This window comes from Bos javanicus, chromosome 13 (assembly GCF_032452875.1).
Source record: "Bos javanicus breed banteng chromosome 13, ARS-OSU_banteng_1.0, whole genome shotgun sequence".
In the NCBI taxonomy this organism is placed as follows: domain Eukaryota; kingdom Metazoa; phylum Chordata; class Mammalia; order Artiodactyla; family Bovidae; genus Bos; species Bos javanicus.
The window spans coordinates 17,539,898-17,556,353 of NC_083880.1; the positions used below are offsets into that span (position 1 = coordinate 17,539,898).

The 16,456-nt window shown below is 41.8% G+C and overlaps 1 long non-coding RNA gene across 1 annotated transcript; it reads left to right on the plus strand.

Annotated features, from left to right (window-relative positions):
- The first annotated feature begins 1,364 nt into the window (after positions 1 to 1,364).
- Positions 1,365 to 16,151, plus strand: LOC133258992 (uncharacterized). The gene is made up of 7 exons (XR_009740225.1): positions 1,365 to 1,787; positions 2,831 to 2,925; positions 12,633 to 12,762; positions 13,219 to 13,430; positions 13,538 to 13,586; positions 14,132 to 14,310; positions 14,915 to 16,151. It is a non-coding gene; the product is annotated as an uncharacterized LOC133258992 (long non-coding RNA).
- The last annotated feature ends 305 nt before the right edge of the window (positions 16,152 to 16,456 follow it).

Consider the following 16,456-nt stretch of genomic DNA (forward strand, 5'->3'; position numbering starts at 1 on the left):
TGCCAGGCTCCTCTGTCCACGGGATTCTCCAGGCAGGAATACTGGAGTGGGTTGCCATTTCCTTCTCCAGAGGATCTCCCCAACCCAAGAATCAAACCCAGGTCTCCTGCATTGCAGGCAGATTCTTTACCGACTGAGCTATGAGGGAAGCCCCTTAATTAGTGAAGTTAAAGACGCTCAGTCTGACTTTTTGCGAAGTCTGACTCTTTGCGAGAATCCATGCCAGAATACTGGAGTGGGTAGCCTTTCCCTTCTCTAGGGGATCTTCCCAACCCAGCGATTGAACCGAGGTCTCCCCCACTGCAGGCAGATTCTTTACCAGATGAGCCCCTAGCGCTCTAACAGCTATCTAAACACAGAGTAATCCCATCGCTCCTCTGAAATGCCTTGGGAGTGAAGAGCGAGCCTCCCGCCCCAGAGCCCCCTTGCTGCCCGCCCTTCCCCGGAGGGGAGGGGAGGGTGTTTGCATGGCCGGCTCCCCGGTGGGGCTACACTCACCGCAGCCCTCAGGGCGCGGCTCTAATGCCCGGGCTACCCCGTCCCCACTCCCCGGTGTAACTCGCACCTGAGCTCCAGCAGCCCGTCTCCGGGTCTCTCCGCGCGCCACCGGGGCGAGAGGCCCACCGCGCAGTCCGCGCACACAGAGGCTTCGAGGACGCGGGGCGGCGGGGGTCGCTGAGGAAGTGGCGGCGTCCCCGGCGCGCGGGAAGCCGCCGAAACCGACCTGCCCACAGCCACGGAGTGGAACCCCAGGCACACCCGCCATCTCGCACGCGGTTGTGCAGCCCCAGAGCAGCGGCCGCGGGAGACGCCCGCCCGCCCCCGCCCTCACGGCGCCCCGCCTCAGGCAGCCTTCCCTCGGCCGCGCGGGGCAGCTCCCGGGCCGGCTCCACGGGCTTCTCGCAGAACACGGCGCGGGCGCCGGGCGGAGAGCTTAGGCCGGGCCTCTGCGAGGGTCGGCGGCGCGCAGGGGGCGTGTGAGCGGCCAGCACCTGCCCGCGCCTGGGGGGCGGCGGCGAGCCCGGCGGGCGCCTGCGCGGGGGCGTGCGGCGGGAGCGCGGGCCGGCGTCGGGGGTTGTGAGAGCCGGAGCGCCGCCCGGCGCACTGGGGTGAGGGCGGTGCGTGAGCGGCTTGCCGGGCCGTTGGGGAGCGGGGAGCCTGGCCATTGGGGAGCGGGGAGAGGGCGCGTGAGCGGCGAGCCGGGCCGTTGGGGAGCGGGGAGAGGGGTGCGTGTGAGTGGGGAGCGTGAGCCGCTGAGCCGAGAGCGTGTGAGCGGGGAGCCAGTTCGTTGGGGAGCGGGGAGAGGGGTGCGTGAGAGCGGGGAGCGTGAGTCGAGAGCGTGTGAGCTGGGAGCCAGTTCGTTGGGGAGCGGGAGGAGGGGTGCGTGTGAGCAGGGAGCAGGGCCGGCGCCGCAGGGGTCGTGTGAGCCCTGTTGGTGGGAAAGGCGCGCCGGCGGCCGTTGGCCCTGTGAACCGGGCACTGGGCCCTGTCAGTGGGAAAGGCGCGCCGGCGCCCCGGGGCCCTGTGAGCCGAGGGGGCGGGCAGTCACCTTCTGGCCTGAGGGGCGGGCAGCTGGCAGTCGAACCCGGGACCCCTCCGCGTGGGGCCGGTGAAGCGCTCGGAGAAAGCTGTGAGGCGCCAGCAGTGGGCTTGGCCAGTGCCTGCGTCCCGCTGCCACCGGGCTCCTAACTGTTTTTAATTTGAAGATAATGACAATATCCTGATTTTCTACCCTACACTTTGGGTTCTGAAGTGACGTTTATCTAAAAATTGCTGCATTATTCCAGGTTAGTCTATAGCCAAATGTTTGTGTCCCTTCCTTCCGTTCTCCCCTCGATTTTTATTGGAGTACAGTTGATTTACAATATTGTGTTAGTGTCAGGTGTGCCGCAGACTGAATCAGTTACGTGTATATATCAGCTCTTTAAAAAGCGTTTTTTCCGTATGGGCTCTTACAGAGTGTTGAGTTTCCTGTGCTGTACGGTTGGTCCTCATTAGTTATCTATTTCCTACACAATAGTGTGTAGTGTGTATGTGTCAGTCCCAGTCTCCCAACCAAATGTATGTTTCTTTGGTACATGTGCACCTGTAAAACTGCTAGAGAGCGTCAGAGAGCAACAGGCTGAATTGTGGGTTGTTTTTTTTTTTACCACTTTAGCCTTGAAAAGAGAGTTCTTGAAACTTGAAAGTATTACTGCGTTTAAATTGTCAAGTTGATCTGCAAGGAACATTTCAAGAGCCTCAAAAGTATGGGGGATAGTGATAAATCTGTGGGCTTATGACAACAGCAGTTTGCTTTAGTGATGTTTTAACAAGGGCTTCCCTGGTCGCTCAGTTGGTAAAGCATCCGCCTGCAGTGCAGGAGACCCCGGTTCGATTCCTGGGTCGGGAAGATCTGGAGAAGGGAAAGGCTACCCACTCCAGTATTCTGGCCTGGAGAGTTCCATGGACTGTACAGGGCATGGGGTGGCAAAGAGTCAGAGACAACTGAGCGACTTTTACTTTTATGCTAATAATACAAAGCATTTTGGATGTGCGGAGTACCTTTATGGAAGCCATACTTGAAGTAACAGAAAGTAAGGGTGCCCTGTTTGAAGGTGGCACCAATGGAAGGAGATAGGAAGGGCCTGCTCTCTTCGTTGCAGGCGGCTGCTGCCTGGTGATCCAGCACCGTGCCTGAAGTCAGCATCCTGGTTCTGACACTTAGGAGCTGTGGGATCTTGGCAAAACCTGTCTTACCTGGATTACACGTGGGCAGTTTGTAAAAGTAGGATATTTTCTTAGAAAGGGTTTAGGAAATCTTCATGCAACTCAGTGTTCATTTTAACAGAGCATCTCTGAGAGCCTTCCACAGAAGTATGTGGATCATTTATCTGGAGCTGCTGGTCAAAGAGGAAAAGAAGACATTAAATGGACAAGTAGAAGGTAAGAACTAGATTTGATAGGTCACTTGACAGAACGTTGAATTAAAATGGGACTGCTGAAGTATTCTAATAGCCAAAGCAAATCACCTGTCGGATGTGTAGTGAGGAAAAAGTCGAGGAGGGATATAGTGTATCTTATCAGGTGTCAGCCACAGATTAAATTGAGAATGCCATTTAAGGAGCTAAATTATGAGTTCCTGGACTTCCTTGGAGGTCTGATCCAATGGTTAAGACTGTGCAGTTAAGACTCTGATGCAGGGGGTGCAGTTTCGATCCCTGGTCAGTGTGATCATGGCTGAAAGAAAAAAATTACTAGTTGTGTTTCAAGATACTCTACAACCTCAGGAAGGTTGAGAAATAAGAGGAAAGAGGGAATGAAGGATGAGAGAGGCATAGGGTTCAGGGAGGAAATGAAGGAAAAGAAAGCAAGGGTCTATGGGGGAAGGTGGCAAGAAATAAGTTAGGTCTTTAGAAAAAGGGAGAGTATTTGACATGGGTGATGAATTTGAAGTGAGCTTGTCCGAGAGGAACAGCAGAGTTTTCCTCGTCTTATTGTTTTTCTGCCTGTGAGAAGGCATTCAGGATTGAGGTCCCTGGGCACGCAGAGCTGTGTGTTAGCCTCTGTGCAGGAACATGGGCATAGGCACTCAGCTGTAAATGTGTGCAAATTGATGTCATATGAGATGATGCTACTTCATAGGATGGTGTCACCTAGGCCAAAACAAAAGAACTGGAAGGAAAGAGAGAGCAGGGGCCATGATGGGGAGATCAAGGAACCTACAGCCTGATACAGTGTCCACTGGAAGTTTCCAGCTTCTAATGCAGTTTCAATTTGGAGGGAAGTGTCTCCAAAGTGAGGGTAGAGTGAAGGTATGTTGCTGCTGCTGCTAGGTCGCATCAGTTATGTCCAACTCTGGGCGACCCCATAAACGGCAGCCCACCAGGCTTTTCCATCCATGGGGTTTCCCAGGCAAGAGTACTGGAGTGGGTTGCCATTGCCTTCTCCTGAGGGTAAGTTGAGGCTAAGATTTTAGAAGAATAAATTAAGTTGAGGTCATGTAGAAGCAGGCTCAGTGTAGACCAGAGTTTCTCACATTTGAATTAGTTGCCTGGGGACCTTGTGGGAAGTGTACTTGCTGAGCAGGAGGTCTGAGATTCTGTGTTTCTAACAGGCTTTCTGAGTAACAAGGGTGTAGCCTTGCCTTTAGAGAAATCTGGAAGAGGAGCATCAGATAGTGCAGGACAGAATAGGATCAAGAAAAAGCATTATTTTGTTTTTCTTTCTGAGCATGTTTATAGCCAGAGGGAAGCAAAGAGTTGCAGTAGCAATGACGGTGTAAGATACCATTGCTAAGCAGAGAGGGGAAAAGAAGTGGTGGAGATGATCCATAGAAGGAATGTAAAGGGGGAAGAATTCAGGCCGCAGATCCAGAGATTACCCTTTGGAAAGGAGAGATTCTAGTGACAGGAGGAAGAGAGGAAAGTAAGTCCTTAGGGAGGTGAGTTTGGAGTTGATGAGGACACTTGAGAGAATTCCTTCTACATGGCTCCAGTGTATTTCCACTGAAAAGAGAAAAGATCATTGTTGCTCCAGAGAATACTGGGGGTGGGGGAGAAGGGTGGTGGTGCTAGAAGTAGGGGAAACCCCACCCCTCTAAGTAACTCTCAGGCATCAGACGTATATGTTGTACTGGTGTTTGTTATTTGAAGTAGACTAATTCGAATATGGAAGGCATTGACTTTTTTTTTTTTTAAGATAGCTGATTTTTTGGCAGTTGTTTCACAGAAATCCTCTGAAGCATTAGCATGATGTCGTAAACCAAACTAAGTTTTGAAACAAGACAGATTAATAGGGTTCATCCCCTAAATGCTAGAAGTGTTATTTTCAATAAATACTACACTGATTTTGAAACATGCAAGATTTTTAATATCTAATAATTCTGTGGCAATTAAATTATTCATAAAGTTCTTATGGAATACAGAATAGGCAACAAACAGATTGAGTGAATCAATGTAAGTAATACTAGAAAAGTAAAAAGTAGAAAAAATGAGACAAACTAGTTAGTCTTCATGAAGAGACGCTTACAGTGAGTAACGTGTAAGATACAATAAGCTGTGAAGCAGTAGTGAGTTTGAGGGGAGAGGACAACGTGGAAGTGATTCTCTGAAATAAGAGTTTGTAGAAGGTCGTCAGAGTTGTATTCTTCCTCACATTCTAATAAATGGAGACTTTGTTTTCGTATTTTTCAGGTTGGGATTCTACTGGTTTGAGCCTCAGTAGTGAGACTTGTCAAAGAGCCAGGCATTTGCAAGTTGATGATCAGTGTCTATTGATTTCACAATCAATGACCAAAAATCAGTCAGCATCCACAGAATTGGGACAGATGACCTTGTTAGGTAGTTAGAATAGGAAAAACGAATCCAGAATGGCGGTGGCTAAAAGACAAGGAAGGGTAGAGCCCACAAAGATAGAACAAAGGAAGGTCCAGGGACCAGAGTGAGGACCTCAGGTAGAAAAAACAGCACTCCTGGCTAGCCCAGTTTACATGGGGCAAGCCCAGGGGGAGGAAAAAAACATATAAAAAGAGAAGCCAAAGGTCCAGGGGTCTCTGTCCCATGCGTGCATGCTCTGTCTCTCTCCCTCTCTCTCTTCCTTTCTTCTCTTCGTGTCTTTTGGGTTGGCGTGCCCTCATGCCTTGAGGATGTATTTTCCTTTATTTTCTAAGTAAAACTGAGCTGTAACATGGAGCTGTAACACTGAGAGCTGTGACACGCTGAGGGCTTTAACGTCCTTCACTTCAAATGTTTATTGTGACAAGACAGAACCGAGGAAATTACACACTCCCCTGACAACCGTAATAGATAAAGAAAAGGTGAATATTGGAGTGGTGTTTCTGGCAGGGACTTACACGCTCTATCAGCTGTGCAGGTCTCAGCTGCCAGAAAACAGAGAAAGCAAACAAGGTAGTGAAGAAGCCCAGAGCTTTCAGCCCTGGGCCACCTGGGCACTGACGTTTCCAAAATTAGATATTGTGGCAAAATCTACCGTGTGCTGACTCCTTTTATGCCACCTACAGGCAAACGGTATTTCTTAGAAAGGTGTTTGCATTCTTCCTCTTACCATAGTAAGACCATCATACATGACAAAGAGAGTTAGGAGAAAGTAAATTCATTTCGGCTAGTATGTAGCATACCTGAGAGTGTGTAGCAGGATTACATTTAGAATTTTGCATCTAGTTGGGAGACCTACGTAGACATCTAGAGATTGCCTTCTCAAAATGTACCTTCTTAGATATATTTTTACATAGCTCTGAATTCATAAGTGTTCATTATAAATTATACTCAGTATGACTGCAAGAGCACCTCTGAAGCCAAATGCTAAAATATTTCTTGTGTTTTCTATATGACTTTATATATTTTAGAATTGGCTTTCTGAGTGACAATGGGAGTCATGGGAAATTTGCTACATAATTCCTCCTCAGTTGTATCCATCTAATATATCAACTTGTTTTATTATTTGTAATGAATTAATAGTTCAGAAGGAATATTGGTTTTAAGGAGTGCTGGAGGCCTGGCGTGCTGTGATTCATGGGGTCACAAAGAGTCGGACACGACTGAGCGACTGATCTGATCTGATCTGTATCATTTAAAAGCAGTATATAGAAAAGCAATTCTTATTCTACTGCGATGCCCAGCCTATTGAATAACCACATCTAATACGTGTTGTCCATAAATACCAATTAATTTAGTGCCTTCAATCAGTCATACAATCAGGGCTATGGTAAGAAATCATACACTGTTTCTTTTTTCACTCCTATCGTTTTTTTCTTTTCCTTCCTCACCTGTAGAAGTTACCTTTGCATTTACAAGATTCTCTCCTAGAATAGTGACTACAAGCTATAAACTCAAAGTGTTTTTTTTGTATTTTTTTACATCTCTACAAGTGACTTGTTTGCTGTTGTTTCTCAGTGAGCTTGGTAGGTCCAAGAAGCACAAATTCAAATAAAACACCTACACATATCCTTGCAACACTGGAAGATGTGACATAGGAAAGCCACCAAATAAATAGAAGCAACTTCAGATGGTTCATGCATATCATTTCTTTTCTCAGTCGATACCTTTTATCGAGTAACCGGCAGAGTCTACTCCTTCAGGGTCCCAGGATTTGTACATGTATTGATTTCATAAAGATTTATTCTGTACTCAACCCAGAAAGTTTTATATCCTAAATATTTCTGGAAACACTCCCCCAGTTCAGGCCTGCATCACCTTTTTTTTTTTTCATTATTAATGCCTTCAGATTCTTCTCCCCCCATTTATTTGTATGCTCTTCAAATTCCATCTCCTGTAGTGTTTCGAGTCACCTGTCTAAACAGCACATGTGACCATGAACCACTCGTCAAATCACATTAATATCTAGACATCTGAAAGTGACACGTGATGCTTTCATAATCTGACTTCTGCCTGACTCTCCACCTCTCGTCCTTTCTGTCCTTTGCTCTGGAATCCTGAACTTCTGTGGATGGCCTCCTCACCTGTCCTTGTACTTTGAACAAATATTTACCCTCTCATGTGTGTGCTTCTCTCCCCATCTTGCTGCAGCCTTCCGTGCTCTCCCTCACCTGCCCTCTGTTCCCTTGAACTGTAAGTCTGCGCTCAGGCAGTATCTCTTGAAAAGCCATCCCTGATACCTTTTATCTACATTTTTCTTTAAACTCCAGTGTCTCATACTGAGTAGGAACCCAAAAAATAATTATTGAATAAAAGAACTAAAGACTTATGTATACCAGAATGATTTTTAAGTGCCTGTCCTCTGCAGTCTAAGGGCCAAGAGGGTAGACATGTGAAGAAATAATTTACATTCAGGTGATGAAGATACACTTGAAAAATCTATAAAGTCCTAAGGTAGCTACAAGGAAAGAGATACCTGTTTATCTGGGGAAAGACAGCTGTAATCAAGGACAACTTTACAAAGCAGGCTGAGTCTTAAAAGATGAAAAGTAATATGTTGGGAAAGAAGCATTTCAATTTAAGAAATTGAGAAAAGGAAAATCAAGGAATTTTGTAAACTGTGAATAATGTTGCAGTTGAAGCTTGGCGTGTTGTTATAAAAGGTCCTGTTATGAAATAGAGAAGAGAAGATATTGTGGCTTTATATATCTGTCCTGTATTTTGAAATTTTGTTTTGTTTCTGATTGTTTTGTTCACTGATGTTTGGGTGAATTTGTGAATGAATCCTTGAGATGTTTGTGTGCCTGTAACCTGATGAATTCTGGTATTTCCCACAAAGTTTCTTGAAGTCTGAGATCATTGGAAGTATTTCTTAAAGAAGTAAATATTCAGCTGAAGATTAAGATTGATATAAGCTGTCATTTGATAGAATGTTTTAAATATTCTGTCCTTTATCTAAATATTCTAAGTAATTTAAAAAAATTACAGATCTGTCAGCAGAACTAGACTTAGAAATGACATGAGAGGAAGAAGAAAAATGTGATGGAGATGAAAATAACCATTCACAGGTGTGTAAAAATGTAAATTTGAATTTCTGGTTTAATACTGTTTTCTATTCTTTAACAACATAATACAGTTTGCTGCAGAGTTCATAACAAATAAAATTTCCTTTCAAAAGTAGCCTTTTAGAATCAACAGATGATCACTTAAGTTTTTATAGCCCTTCAATGAGAAAACTTAAAATATTGTTAGAATCTATTATAATTTATCGCTTGTGTTTGGAATTGAGGCAAAAAACTCTCTTGGCTATTGTTTACTTCTTCCATTTTTATAATTTCTTTACATGATAAAGAAGGTGAGATCAAATACTGAATACTAGGATTAAAGAATTGAATTTATGAACAATAGGACAATGATAGTCCCTGACCTAGATACGTGTAAAGAGAAAGCATTGCCAGTGGTCAAGGTTTTCCATTGAAATTGCCAGTCACTGACGCCAAGACTAAAGATTCATTCTGTCTGATATCTCGGCATAGTTGACTTCAGTTCAATTCAGTTCAGTCGCTCAGTCATGTCCAATTCTTTGTGACCCTGTGGACTGCAGCACGCCAGGCCTCCCTGTCCGTCACCAGTTCTCGGAGTTTACCCAAACTTAGGTCCATTGAGTCGGTGATGCCATCCAACCATCTCATCCTCTGTCGTCCCCTTCTCCTCCTGCCCCCAATCCTCCCCAGCATCAAGGTCTTTTCAAATGAGTCAGCTCTTCGCATCAAGTGGCCAAAGTATTGGGAGTTTCAGCTTCAACATCAGTTCTTCCAGTGAACACTCAGGACTGACCTCCTTTAGGATGGACTTAGGGATGAATATTCAGCGACAGAGTAGGTCATAGAATCAGCCCAACTGCCTATTAAAAGAATTGAACCTTCCAGGTTGGACCTTTGGTGTTAGGGTACAAATAATAACTTTATAACTTATTTCATTTCCAGGTGGGAAATCAGTAAATATTATTAAAAATGCTTTATCCACTTTCATCAGTGGCTGTTAAGATTTAATATAACTGAATGTAGGGTTTTCCCAGGTAGCTCAGCTGGTAAAGAATCCACGAGCAATGCAGGAGACCCCGGTTCAATTCCCGGGTCAGGATGTTCCCCTGGTGAAAAGGATAGGATACCCACTCCAGTATTGTTGAGAGACCTGGGTTCAATCCCTGGGTTGGGAAGATCCCCTGAAGGAGGTTGTGGCAACCCACTCCATATTCTTGGCTGGAGAGTCCCCGTGGACAGAGGATCTGGGCAGGCTACAGTCCTAGGGGATGCAAAGAGTCACAGACAGGACTGAGCACACATGTAACTGAAGGTAAGCAGGTAATATGTATCGACGTATAACATTACCATTATATATAATTTGCATTTATTTAGGAATTGGTTCCTCTTTCTGATTGGTGTTAATAGATTTTGGCTCCTAGTAATATAAAGTTTGTCTGTTCTCCAGATATTAGTCCTTAAAAAGAAAAAAGCTTTCAAATGTGCTGTAGGGACTCCCTGTTTAAGATACACTCATGGGAAATATTTTTAAGGGAAGCCAGCCTTTATAACATTAAAAATCATCTCCTAATTCATTTTTGGTAGATTTAATACACATGAATTAATTCAAACAAACAGGGACAAAATTGGGTTTTGAGTTCACGTTTTTCTCCTATTTTCAGGTAAGGCACGTTATTTTTCACTTAACCGTGAAAGGGTAAGGTGAGGACGAGTGCCTTTGGCCAGAAGTCATTTCAGTGACTAGTCCCCTTGGAAGCTGAACTGTATCGCATACACGTAAACAGCTCCATAGGCACTATTTCCTGGGACAGGCAATGGAGAACTGGATGGTAACTGAAGAGGAATGGGGAGTTCAAAGGAGTTTCTTGTTTTATATTCAGAGGGGAGCTTTTAGTGTATATGTGCTTTTGGAAATGAGCCAGCAGAGGACGTGTTCATTGAGTTCAATCTTGTTTCCATTTCTGATATTAGAAAGCTTATTGATTGTATGACATTATCTTTAAACTATTACGGTAAACTAATTGTACATAATACTTCTGTTCATATATAGTTTTATGGTAAGGGCTTGTTCATTGGTTCTGAAGTGTAATATTCTTATGTAATTGAATATGGAGATGATTACTTCAATTAATTCTATCATACATAGATTTTTAAAAATTATAGAATCATGAATATACAAACACTTAGGCTATACTGAATAGGATTGAATCATTCCTTGATTCTGGATGATCGTGCCATCATGAGTAGCTACGGTTTTGTAAGGTACTCTGAAACACCACATCATATTAACTTCATGTTGTTTATAGATTCCTGGGAAAAGGGGAAATTTTTGTTTATATTCAGTAGAAAAAGCTATTGACAATCTTTCATTAATTATTATTTTTGGGTCATAAAGTTCTGAATTACTAAAACCATCCTTCCCATCCTAAGAGTGTCGTTAACACATGTCTGCTCAATAAGTGTGTGTCAGATGCATGAAGAAACGGCAGAATGGTTACATGAATGCCTATTGATGAATTTCTTTACGAAAAGCAAGTCTTTATTGCAAGTAGATTTCCAATATTGCCTACATGGAAAGATGTTTGATTTTTTTACAGTATACTAATGCATATATATGGAATTTAGAAAGATGGTAACAATAACCCTGTATAGGAGACAGCGAAAGAGATACTGATGTATAGAACAGTCTTTTGGACTCTGTGGGAGAGGGAGAGGGTGGGATGATTTGGGAGAATGGCATTGAAATACGTGTAATATCATATATAGAATGAGTCGCCAGTCCAGGTTCGATGCACGATACTGGATGCTTGGGGCTGGTGCACTGGGATGACCCAGAGGGATGGTATGGGGAGGGAGGAGGGAGGAGGGTTCAGGATGGGGAACACATGTATACCTGTGGCGGATTCATTTCGATGTTTGGCAAAACCAGTACAATATTGTAAAGTTTAAAAATAAAATAAAATTTAAAAAATATGTTAAGATTAAGAAATTATCTATAGTTATTGGTAAACATTGAATAATAATATAGGTTCGTTTGCTATCATATTACTTAGACTTATTTAAATCTTGCTTTCTCAGCATGTTTTGGAACCACAGTGTTGAGGCCAGATTTCCTGGGTTTGAATTCTGGGTCTGTTGGTGACCTGCTGTGTGGGCTTGGACAAGATCCTCAGCCTTTCTGTGCTCCATTTCTCCCTGTGTAGAGGACCTAATGTATTACCTGTCTCCGAGAATTACTGTGAGGATTAAAAATGCCTTAAGACATGTCAAGTGCTTATAATAATGCATAGCAGTTGCACTGGAAGTCCTCAGAAGGCTAATAGCATGGTTATTATGGATTTCTTAAAAATGGGTTTCTTTCTTATAAGGAATGAAGGAATACCTCCCAGATAGGTTTTATTGCCATAAAAGGTAGTTCTTATTGAAAATGACAACTGCCAAAAACCCTGGTATACTGCTTCCTATCAAATAACACAAGTAACGTTATGTTTTTCCTTTTCCTTTGATCTAAATTCAGTGCTTTATTAGTATTATTCATATATTTTCTTTGTCCATTAATGCTGCTGCTGCTGCTGCTAAGTCACTTCAGTCGTGTCCGACTCTGTGACCCCATAGACGGCAGCCCCCCAGGCTCCCCCGTCCCTGGGATTCTCCAGGCAAGAACACTGGAGTGGGTTGCCATTTCCTTCTCCAATGCATGAAAGTGAAAAGTGAAAGTGAAGTCGCTCAGTCGTGTCCGACTCTTAGTGACCCCATTAATGCTACTCTTATTTATTGTTTAATCCTTTAGTAAAAAATTACTTCCCAGTACAATGGTTTTATGTAAAAAGCCAAAGTTTAGATATTGTTTGTATTTTTAAGTATTTAATATTAGCCTGAAAAGAACCATTTGTCATTTTAGGGCTGTAAAGAAAGCATCTAATGAAAAGAACAAGGTATAATAAAAAAGTTAATTAAAAAAATACTATCCTAGTAAAAAATCTTTTGTAAAAGGAATAGTGGCAAAAGAGAAAATCTTCATTTGTTGTAGAGACATATACTTTGAGAACTTGATTTAGAAACACTATTGATCAAATCATCATTTTGATAAAAATCTGTCCTTTTAAGAAGTGTTTGTTTTTCATTTAATGATGCACTATTTATCACCTTTGTACAGTTAGTATATTTTATAAATAATTTAAGGATACTGTGAAACAGTATTATTTATGTGTAGGTCAAAGCACAGATTAATGACGTGAGCTACCTGAATGACTTAGTCATCTGCAAGTGCTTCCGAGGATGGTGATGTCTTTACTCTAAGAATTCCACGTTGCAAGTAGAACCACTTGGCTTGAGGTATAAAGGTGGGACCGTGGTGTAAATGTCAATATGAAGCCTGTTTGTGTATGGTGTAGTAATATAGGCTTACCTTGTCTAGTACTGCTCTAGAGCTACGGATATATTACAGTGCTGTGCATCTTAGAAATATGTTTTGTGTTAAAAGACAAATATGTTTTGTGTTAAAAGTGAGTGTATACGCTGAGCCTATGATCATTCTTATTGTACCTGAATTTATAATTACTATATATGTATATATGTAATTATTTTATTTCTCTTTCTCTTCTACTAGGCTGCAAGCTAAACAAGAGCCAGGGTTATCTGTTTTATCTGGAGAGCTTAGAATAATGTCTTCCACTTGACAGACACTCAATATCTATTCAGTGTATGGAGGAGTGAATATGAAAGGCACAGTCCTTTATACTCAAAAATTACTCATATCATGGTGTTTCTTGTTTCTTTGTGTTTTCTTCTTGTTGCAGATTGTGTTAGCTTGTTGAAAATATGGGATGCAGTTCTTTTGTGTGAAAGATAAATGGAACTTTAAAAAAGCCACTGTGAACTACTTAGAGGAGAAATTTAAAAACTGGAAAATAAGGTTGGTGAGCTACAGAAAGAACTGTCTGAAAGAAAAGAAGTGAATCACAGTAGGGCATCAGAAAGTGGAGTGGCAACGAGAGCTCGGTAGACTGAGGTACTGCGCATCCTAGTTTTAAAGAAATATTTGAACTGTTATTTACTTTAATACTGCAGAGACGTACTTGTGTTATAATTTTTAACTTACCCTCTGGGATTCTACAGGGGAGAATACGCCGTTAGTATTGTGGAGTGTGAAATTCATGGAAATAATGTAAGTTCTTAACAGTGAATGCTTCTAATGACTTAATGTATATTTTTCCAAATGATCATTTTCATGATCATACAGAAGTCCACCATAAGGGAAACCTCATTCATGATTCAACAGATTGACTTTCGGTTGTTTTTCACTTTCCTGTCTTATGTTTAATACTACAAGGAACATCTTTTCTACAGATTCATTTCTAATTATTTTGAATTCATTTTCTTCAATAATAGCGTGTTATTTGGTTAAAGTATGAGAACATTTGGAAACAGTCTTTGATCCATATTTCTAAACTATTCTTAAGAAAGTTTAGATTACTTTTCATTCCCACCCACAGAAGAATGAAGTAGCTATTTTTCTCAAGACAGAAAAGAAAAAAATATTTATGCTGTTTTATTCCTAAGCCTCTGCATGAAAACAGTGATCATTATTAAGTGTTCTTCATTGTATTTCCCCCCAATGTACTATTTTAAACATTATGAGGAGGGAATGAAAGTTACTGCAGCAGCGAATAGTCTCATGCTTTTTTAAGAAGAGCTCTATAAATTTTGCAGTTTGACCTTAAAGCAAGAAGAAGAGAATAGAAGAAATGCTGATATGTTATATGAAAAAATTAGGGAGCAATTAAGAAGAAAGGAAGACCAATATAGTAAAGAAGTTGAAATGAACAGCAACTAGAACTCACTCTCAGAGCTCTAGATGGAACTGAAGACTGAGAAATGATCTGAATCAGGTAGAGTAATTGTTGGTGAAAATTTCTAGCACCATTTTGTCAATATTATTTATAATATCCCTTTTATTTCATATGTATTATTTAGATTTCAAACAAAATGTTATCTCAACCTAGGTATGAACTGTGACATTCAGAGTTTATGTGATGAGTTTCTTGCCATTCTTGGCTTCTAGTAGATGCTGTGTATGTGTTTTCTGCGTGGAGGATTGGATGTAACTTGAGCTTAATTATTAACATAATGATTGGCACTTTTGATACATTAGACAAAGTAATCTTCTTAATTCCAATCCACGTCTTAATTTTGGCTTTTTAAATGTTAAAATACAGGCTAACTTGCCTTGAGACTGTGAAGGAACTAGTTAAATGCTTTGTAAAGAGATTTCCTTTCACAATACTATATCTGCATGTTTTTGCTCTGTGATAAATATAGCAGACATTTAAATTAAAATTCGAGTTACTCACATGGGATAAAGATCCTTGTGCTTTAAAAGGCTACTTCCTTTAAACAGTTTTATTTCATTTTATATTCTGCTTCTAAGCTTTTAACTGTTTTTTTTTTCTTTTAATGATATGAGCCCAAAAACTACATATAGTGTCTCTCCAGGTTATGGAAGGGCGACATATGACACTCAGAAGCAGCTTTCTGGAGAACGGAATGCCAGAATCTTACAGGAGGGGATCCTGGCCAATCACTTGCCAGACAAAAGCAGAAAGAAATGGCCAATAAGGAAATGAACTCTGGGGTATTTTCTGTAGTCATTTATGTGTGTGTATGTATCTGTGTATGTATATATTTTATAAACGAAGAGTATGTACCTTAGAAAGTATAGAGGCTTGTGAAAGCCTATACATCTATATTTTGAGGAGGGATGACATTTTTCATGTGTCAGATAAAGTAATGCTTGTAATTCACATCCATTTGTCTACAGCAGTCAGGTAGGGACATTCGATGACCTTATCCAAGGAGAGGCCTTTAATATTTCCCATAGGAATTGATCTGAAAATTATTGCAACTATATTGGAGGAGCTGGCACCCTCCTCTGATTGCAGTTTAGGCCAGGAAGACGGTGTGTGCTCCCCCATCGACTGCGCTACACACCCAAGTCCCTCTGCTTTGGAATGAGTGTGTGCATCACTCCATGCACATCATCACTGTCAGTGTCTAAATCAGAGTCCATTCTTGGCTCCACTGTCATTTCTTTAACCAATGCCCTGTCAACGACCTTTGCACATCATTTACAGTTTTCCAACTTGTAAAAACTGCAAGATCAGTTGTAAAAACATTTTTGAACACTTTAAAAAAAGTAACTTCTTCAGAATAAACTTATAAAAGTCCCTCCTCCTCTGCTCCCCCACGAAGAAAAACCATACCTCTTTTGCTAGCAATGCTGCTAAGTCCCTTCAGTCGTGTCCGAATTTGTGCGACCCCATAGACGGCAGCCCACCAGGCTCCCCTGTCCCTGGGATTCTCCAGGCAAGAACACTGGAGTGGGTTGCCATTTCCTTCTCCCATGCATGAAAGTGAAAAGTGAAACTGAAGTCACTCAGTCGTGTCCAACCTCAGCGACCCCATGGACTGCAGCCCACCAGCCTTCTCCATCCATGGGATAGATACTCTTAATTTTTGGCAGTGATTTCCCTTCCTTGATAGATCATTGGGGTAGTTTATAACTTCCTCTGATGGTAAGGAGGAAAAGTATAGGCAATTCAGAGACTGTATTGTGGATGTCATTCTTGTAAGAAAATTAACACTTTGCTCTATGTAGTGTCCTATTTTAGTACAAGGAACTTCTGAAAACAGTGATAGATATGAAATAATAAATATTTAGTGGTAATAAGTGTTTTTCATTGTCTATTGCATTGTCTTACTATTTTAAACAGTACAAAAAAGTATTGAAAGTTATGGAAGCAGCAAATAATCTCAGGATTGTCTAAGAAGAGCTCTCTAAATTTTACCTATTTACCATTAGTGTATGCAGCATGAGTGAAATAAGAGGCTTATTTTGTATCGATATGTTTGTACTAGAGAAGTAACCGTGGTTGGATGTAAGAGGACTAGTAGAGTCAGAAGACCTGGTGAAAAACCTGCACCTTACTTACATTTCTAACTTCTTCCTTTCCAGAATCATTATAGCTAATGAGTTAA